The sequence below is a fragment of the Phyllostomus hastatus genome, unplaced genomic scaffold (genome assembly GCF_019186645.2).
Source record: "Phyllostomus hastatus isolate PE091 unplaced genomic scaffold, TTU_PhHast_1.1 phas_contig_40, whole genome shotgun sequence".
Taxonomy (NCBI): domain Eukaryota; kingdom Metazoa; phylum Chordata; class Mammalia; order Chiroptera; family Phyllostomidae; genus Phyllostomus; species Phyllostomus hastatus.
Window position 1 is genome coordinate 14,718,728 of NW_025333872.1, and position 8,830 is coordinate 14,727,557.

The window sequence follows — 8,830 nt, forward strand, 5'->3', positions numbered from 1 at the left end:
AACAGAAAACCAATCAACCAACCTGATTCATAGCCATCATATAATATTCCCCTAGATGGTTCTCATGGTTAAATTCTACTGCTCCCAACCTCCTCGCCCCCTTTTTCTTTGAAAAGAAAAAAGAAAAAAAATGTTACTGATCTTGTAATCCAGGCAGGAAATTGAGAAGAGAACTAATTCTTTTGCCTCGGTTCTCAGTGAAGCATAGAAATATTGACACCTCTCTCTGCTCCTTCCTTATTTATTTTCATGGAAATCTCCACTTCCAGGGGAATCGCAGAATAACTATGTGTTGGGTATATCTTAGTCTAGACACAGTCATAGCACTAGACAAGGAGGGGTTGTCAATAAAACAGAGATAATGGATAACAAAACAATAAACGAAAGAGGTGATACCTTCAAATGGATAAATAAGAGATTAATTTGATAATTTTAAAACTCCAAATTTTAAAACTTCAATAATATCAGAAAGTCAGCTTCGGAAAGTTGGAAAGTCAGTTGCAAAATAAGGTTTTAAAACGTTTTCAATATCAGTACATAGAAAATCCTACAGATTCCACCAAAAACTGCTTGACCTAATAAATGAATTTAGCAAAACAGTGGGATACAAAGTCAATATTCAGAAATCAAAGGCATTTTTGTATACCAACAATGAAATACCAGAAACAGAAATCAGGAAAAAAAACCCATTTGATATAGCAACAAGAAAAATAAAATACCTAGGAATAAACCTGACCAAGGAGGTAAAAGACCTGCACTCAGAAAACTACACAACACTGAAGAAAGAAACTAAGGAAAACACAAACAAATGGAAAGATATCCTGTGATCATGGATTGGAAGAATTAACATTATCAGAAGGTCCATACTACCCAAAGCAATTTACAGATTCAATGCAATACCTATTAAATTACCAATGATATATTTCACAGACATAGAACAAACACTTCAAAAATTTATATGGAACCATAAGCCCCAAATAGCTGCTGCAATTTTGAGAAAGAAGAACAAAGTTGGAGGGATCATGATACTAATATCAAATTGTATTACAAGGCCACCATAATCAAAACAGCCTGGTACTGGCATAAGAACAGGCACATGGACCAATGGAACAGAACAGAGAGCCCAGAAATAAACCCAAGTTTCTACAGTCAGTTAATATTCTACAAGGGGGCAGCAGCATAAAATGGAGCAAAAATAGTCTCTTCAACAAATAGTGTTGGGAGAGTTGGACAGTTACATGCAAAAAAATGAAACTCAAACACCAACTTACACCACACACAAAAATAAATTCAAAGTGGATAAAAAATTTAAATATAAGTTGTGACACCATAAAAGTCCTAGAGGAGAACATAGGCAGGAAAATCTCAGATATTTCATGCAGCAATATTTTCTCTGATATGTCCCATAGAGCAAGAGACATAAATGAAAGAATAAACAAATGGGATCTCATCAAAATAAAAAGCTTCTTCATGACTAAAGAAAACAGTATTAAAGTAAAAAGAGAACCAACCATATGGGAAGCATATTTGCCAATGATACCTCAGACAAGGGTTTGATCTCCAAAGTATACAAAGAACTCACACAATTACACTTTAAAAAGACAAGCAACCCAATTAAAAAATGGGCAAAGGACTTGAACAGACACTTTTCCACCGAGGACATACAGAGGGTCCAGAGACATATGAAAAGATGTTCAGGATTGCTAGCCATCAGAGAGATACAAATTAAAACCACAATGAGATATCACTTTACACTGGTGAGAATGGCCATCATAAACAAAGCAACAAACAACAAGTGCTGGAGAGGTAGAGAAAAGGGAACCCTAGTACACTGTTGGTGGGATTGCAGACTGGTGCAACCACTATGGAAAACAGTATGGAATTTCCTCAGAAAACTAAAAATGGAACTGCCTTTTGACCCAGCAATTCCATTGCTAGGATTATATCCTAAGAACCCTGAAACACCAATCCAAAAGAACCTATGCACCCCAGTGTTCACAGTAGCACAATTTACAATAGCCAAGTGTTGGAAGCAACATAAGTGCCCATCAGTAAATGAATGGATCAAAAAACTATACTACATTTACATGATGGAATCCTACACAGCAGAAAGAAAGAAGGAAATCCTACCCTTTGCAACAGCATGGATGGAACTGGAAAGCAGTATGCTAAGCAAAATAAGCCAGGTGGTGAAAGACAAATACCATATGATCTCACCTTTAACTGGAATCTAATCAACAAAATGAACAAGCAAGCAAAATATAAGCAAATACATTGACATTGAGAAGAGGCTGACAGTGACCAGAGGGGAGGGGATAATGGGGGAAAAGGGTGAAGGATTTACAGGAACAATTATAAAAGACACATGGACAATAACAAGGGTGGGTGGAAACAGGGGGAGGAGGTGGAGAGGGCTGGGGTGGTGGGGAGGGGTGAGAAGAAAAGGTAGAACACTGTACTTGAACAACAATAAAAAAATATTTTCAATATCAATGTTTTTGGCTTGGCACACTGAAAAAAACCAGAATCACATATATCTGTGATCAGTCTCTAGACTACCACCAGCCAACTAGATGACCTTGGATAAGTTACTGAAACCTGTAAATTTTGATAATAGTATCCTATAGGATTATTATAGAGATTAAATAAAATACATGATAAACACAAAACATGCCTTGCTCTGTGATGTTAAAAAATTCCTATCATTCACCTTTATTTGACACCTACCATATGGCAGACCACTGGTTTTTATACCTTCATAGGCTTTATGTTGTAAATGTTTTTGTTGATGTCTTTAATGTCTATTTCCTTTGTAATAACATTACCTACAATTATTAAAAAGCTTCATGGATTTCTGTTAACTTATCTTAAGCATTATTTTTATTATATTTGATTGTCATGCATCTGTGAATAGATTACAGTGCATAATTTATGACCTGTGGACAAGATAGCATATTTTTCTTAATAAGTCTATTGATATCAACACAATTTCTACTTATTTTTGCAAGCAAAAATTGGGAGGGAAGTATTTTGAACCAAAATATTTACTCTTATGTACCACAGGAAAGTAAAAACCTGAAAATTGCAACTTGAGATGCCTGAACAAACTTTATAAAACTTTTTGTTTAATAATTTACCTACTATAAAGTTAAAATATTGAATATGATCCATGACAAATAAGCTTTTCATAGTACTATAGCCACACAGCAATCTCTTTTCTCCTAACCCACTCTGTTAGGCCTTATTACTAAATATTTTTGTATTTTTTTAAGCGTTTGAGTTGGAGTTGTTTCCTTCTGAGTCAAGCCATCACTAGAAAGAATTGTCACTTCCCATTGTTACGAATTCACAAGGTCCCTTTACTTATACAACCTAACATGTATAACCCTGCCAGTCTTTCTCTTTCATTACTTTTATGTCTTGAGATGTCCACTCTTCAACCAAATTCAGTCACTTTGCCAATGTAGAACTCTTCAATAAGTCTACTGAGCACCCAGGTATTAGGTATTGTTGCTGTTATGGGGACATGACAGGGAGAAGTCACAGAGATATTGAAAACTTGGAGGCATTCAAAATATTTAATAGGCAATTGCTTAAATGGCTTGCTGTTCATCTGTTTCTCAAGATGTTAGGTAGCTAATCTATTTCAAACATACAGGGTGGGGCAGAAGCAGGCACACAAATAAACAAAAAGCTTTAGAAAGGCAAAATGTTTCGAATATATTGTAAGGTAAGAAAACAGGTTACAAAACAGTATTTTGATGTGGCCCAATTTTATAAAATAAAATACTTAGAGTTTTTTAAATGCATTTTTAAAACCAAGAAAAATTTTGTAAAATAACAGCAGTATAATTTTGTAAAAAAACAGCACAATATAATCCAAAAGCTTATTTCTAAGAACCAATATTATGGATTGATTTTGCTTTCTTTCTTTTGTTTTTCTCCCTGCTCCCCACCCCATTATTTTGTGTAACAAATGAGCAGCGTGTATTGTTTTCATGGTCAGAAGAAAATCTGTGCTTGTGTGTGTGCACGTGCATGTGTGTATATAAATAGGCAGAGAGAGATTTACAAAATACATACATATGCATATACAGAATGGCAGTTCTGAGTCAAGTTCAATACACTATATAGTAAACTTTAAAGTTCTTTTATTGTCAGTGCAACAATAAATAAACCAGAAGGACAAACTAATAATTTGCAGCTATCCTTATAATAATTAACAATTTGGGACTATTCCTTCTACTAATCAGAATACCTATCTACTATCCAGGCCACTGGTTTACAGGTTATCTAAATGTCTAAGAAATCTAGTTTGTTATCAGCAGTCTGGTAAGCACCAAATAGGAATAATGAGCGTGGATTACACTGAATGTCAGCTTCTTAAAAGCAGAGCTTTATATGCTTGTGCCATGCCACATCCCCAGTTTAGCACAGTGCCTGGCACATAGCAGGTGCTCAAGAAACTTCTGTTGAATGAATGGCTATTTCATCCAGGTCATGTGGAAGCCTGAAGTAATCTCCTCACTTCCTCACAAAGCAGGCACAAAATGAACAGATAACTAGTATCTCTCAGCTCCAAGATCTCTTCTCAGAAAGCTTGACAAACTCTGACAGATTCTCACATCCTGACATTTCCATAAAAGTTAATACTTCATCAACATTCACTGAGCACATAGTCTAGGCCAAGCCACACATATAACTTAATTTACTCCTCACTATGATGCATATCTATGAGTCATGTTCTATACTCTTCAGTTTGTAGACATGGAAACTGAGACATCAGCAATAAAATTTTCCCAAGCACACACAGCAGCTCAAGTGGAGCTGAGATCTGATTATGGGACTGTCTGATGCCAAAAATTTCTCCTTAATCTATATACTAAAGAGGAGCCCTTTATAAGTCCTTACTTCAAAATGCAATGATAGGAAACACTCCATTGCCTCTAAGGAATTAGCTAGCTTCTTCCTTTCTGATAATGAGAACTATGCAGCTGAGCATATCTACCTTTTTTCTTTGGCTTTCGGGAAGCTCAGAGACAAATGAAGGCCTCAGCTAGAGTAATAGTATTAGTCCTTATGGACAGTGACTTTTTCCAGATCTTAACTTTTGCCTCTGTGTTCCCTAGGCCTGATTCATATTTCTATATCTACTTTTTGTTATAAATCATCTCCTATTTTAGAATAAAGGAATAGAGCATCATTATGCATCACTTTTACTGTATTTCCAATTTCCGGAGCAGGCACCTCACCACAGCATCCTCTACCTTGTCTGAAGGAGGAAAACCACTTAGCAATTTGTTCCCAGCTCACATGCTATTACCTTTCCTTTTCATTACGCTCTGTGGTTGTCTCTAGGTTTTATTAACTTCAAAATTGCTGAAAAGAAAATAAAGCTGATAATTTATAGCTCAACCTCAGAGTGTGGTTTGCTTTGCTTGTTTAATTTTAGACCTTACTTTTCAGTGACATCCGTTCAGACTTGAAACATCAGTCATCTGCTGACCTTATTTCTCAGGGTATCAGATGAAGTCAGCATTACCAAAGGGAAGGCCACCCGTAAAGCAGATTTGCATGTGTTTGCTATGTACAGGTATAGAATTCTAAGCATATTTGTTTGAAAAAAAATGGAAAGTTTTCTGACCCACTTTAAATCAGTGTTTCAGTAAAAGGCTAGTGAGAAACCCAGCTAAGGAAGAGGCTTGGTTTCCATGAGGTTAGTAGTTATTACTCAAAGGAGAAATTGACATGCTCACACGACATGTTTGGTGGTGGGTCTGAATGTAGGGAGTGGGGAAACACTGATGGATTGCGGTTGTTTTATAAAAGATGACATGATATGACATGTCTTCCATTTATCATGGCTTGGTATCTTACACTCCTTCCAGGCATTTTCTCAGGGCTCTGGGCCTGGGAAAGATGTATAAGAGCAAGCTCCATTTACCCAAATGGCAAAGACATTATGTACTATATGGAAGTCACCAGGGACACAATGCCTTTCAATCTAAAACATTACGTAATGTGATAGCCATTCAATATTCTTTTGACCATCTGGGTTAGGTATGTTTTTGAAAGAAGTGCAAGAAGTTTTGTGATTTGATTCCATCAGAGAAAAATAATTGATTCTGTATTAGGTGAAGGCAGCATAAAAAACCTATAGTAGAAAAAAGAAAATTAGTTACACAAAGGAGGCATTTCTAGAGGATCTTCAGCTCTGTTGTCTCAAGGCAACAGCTGTGACCTCAGAGCCAAGCCTCTGGTACATAAAGCCATCAATGCTTTGTAGTTGAAGGTAGATGATCTAGATCTTGATAAATTGGACCTAAATCTGGATCTCAGTGAAATGCTGACATCAGATCTCCAAGGCTCCTGGGTGACTCTCTATTGCAGACATTCCCCCCTCTTAATATATCTCTTTTTTTATCTGGCATCACTTTTTTGTATGCCAGCCTATTTTCAAACTGTCAGCTCCAAAAGAATTCTCTGCTATTCATGACCGTCCCCCCTTATATTATATCAAAAGTAAAGGAATCTTACTGGTGATGTGCACGGAATTAAATAAAACGGCACCCACTTCTTTCAATTACCCATTGGCTTTAATTAACCTCTAATGATAATACAGTGCCATTTCCTATACTGAGACCATCATTATTTTTTATTTTAAAATAGTATATAGAATAGAAATAAAAATACAATAGTATCTAAATGGTAACCCTACCATCTAAATAAGAAAAATTTTTAATTAAGTTATTTATATATTTTATTTTTTAACAGCAATCTTAATTTTCCTCCACATTGAGACAAAAGACTCCACAATATTTTCTCCTCAATACAAAAGGAAGAAACTTTTCTTTTATCTCTTGTATTATTCTCTGTTGTAAGCAGGAAGGAATAATATTTGGTGAACTAGTAATGTCGAGGAGCCTTGAAAATCATTTTTCTAAATGAAAAAGCCCACAAACATTTTACAAGTATCATCCCTTGAAACACACAATTGCCTCCTAGGACCGTTTCCCCTTCTCCACTGCTCGGCCTCTTCCCTCCACACCCAGCAGCCAGCCCCCACGTGTGGTTGCCAATTACTTGTGGATACCTGTTTCCAAAGTCTTCAAAGAAGCAAAACTGATAAATCTGGAGAAAATCACTAAGCAAAATAATCACCCCTAATTTTATTTTCTTATATGTTCTTTATCTGAACGTTTCATAAGTACAAAGATTACCTAATGCAAAAACTCATTTTTTTATTTTATTTTTAATTACAGTTGACATTTAATATTTTTAAAAAGATTTTATTTATTTATTTTTAGAGAGGGAAGGGAGGGAGATAGAGAGAGAGAGAGACACAGAAAGAGAAACATCAATGTGCAGTTGCTGGGGGTCATGGCCTGCAACCCAGGCATGTACCCTGACTGGGAATCAAACCCACGATGCTTTGGTTCACAGCCCGCGCTCAATCCACTGAGCTACGCCAGCCAGGGCTTAATATTGTTTGATATTAGTTTCATATACACAGCATAGTGGTTAGACCATTATATAATTTATAAAGTGGTTTGCCTAGTAAGTCCAATACCCATCTAGAAAGACACATAGTTATTACAGTATTATTGACTATTTTCCCTTTGCTGTATTTTGCTTCCCCATGACTATTTTGTAACTGCCGAGTTGTACCTCTTACCCTTCACCTTGTTCATTCATCCCCTATACCCTCTCCTATATGGCAATGCTCAGTTTGTTAACTATATGGATGTTTCTCTGTTGTTTATTTTGTTCTTTCGATTCCACGTATAAGTGAAACCATATGCTATTTGTCTTTGTCTGTCTGACTTAATCACTTAGCATAATACCCTCTAGGTCATCCATGTTGTAACAAATGGTAAGACTTAATTTTTTTAATGGCTGAGTAATATTATATTATGTAAATATGCCACATCTTCTTTACACAATCATCTATTGATGAGCACTTGATGTTGTTTCCGTATCTTAGCTATTATAAATAACACTGTAATGAACACAAGGGTACATAAATCTTTTCAAATTAGTGTTTTGTATTTCTTTAGCTATATACCCACAGTGGAATTGCTAACTCATAAGGTAGTTCTATTTTTAATTTTTTGAGAAACATCTGTGCTGTTTTCTGCAGTGGCTGCAATGATTTGCAAGCCCATCAACAGTGCACAAGAGTTCCCTTTTCTCCACATCCTCAACCCTTGTTTGTAGATTCATCAATGATGGCCATTCTGACAGGTGAGAGGCATTATCTCATTATGATTTTAATTTTCTTTCTCTAATTCACTGATTAGTGATATTGAGCATCTTTTCATACATATATTGGCCATCTGTATGTCATCTTTGGAGAAGTGTCTACACAGGTTCTCTGCCCATTTTTTAATTGGGTGGTTTTGAGTTGTATTAAGTTCTTTATAAATTTTGGATATGAAGCCCTTATCAGATAGATCATTGGTGAATGTCTTCTCCCAGTCAGTAGGTTGTCTTTTCATTTTATCAATTGTTTCCTTTGCTGTGCAAAAACTGTTTAGTTTAATGTAGTCCCATTTGTTTATTTTTTTCTTTTATTTCCCTTGCCCAAGGAGATATATAAGAAAAAATATTACAAAGAAAAATATCAGAAAGTTTACTGACTATGCTTTCTTGTAGAAATTTTATAGTTTCACCATACATTTAAGTCTTTAATTCATTTTGAGTTTATTCTTGTATATGGAGTAAGAAGGTGGCCTAGTTTCACTTTTTTTATGTGCATGCATCTGTCCAATTTTCCAAAAAGCATTTATTGAATAGACTGTTTTTATCCCATTGTGCATTGCTACCTCAT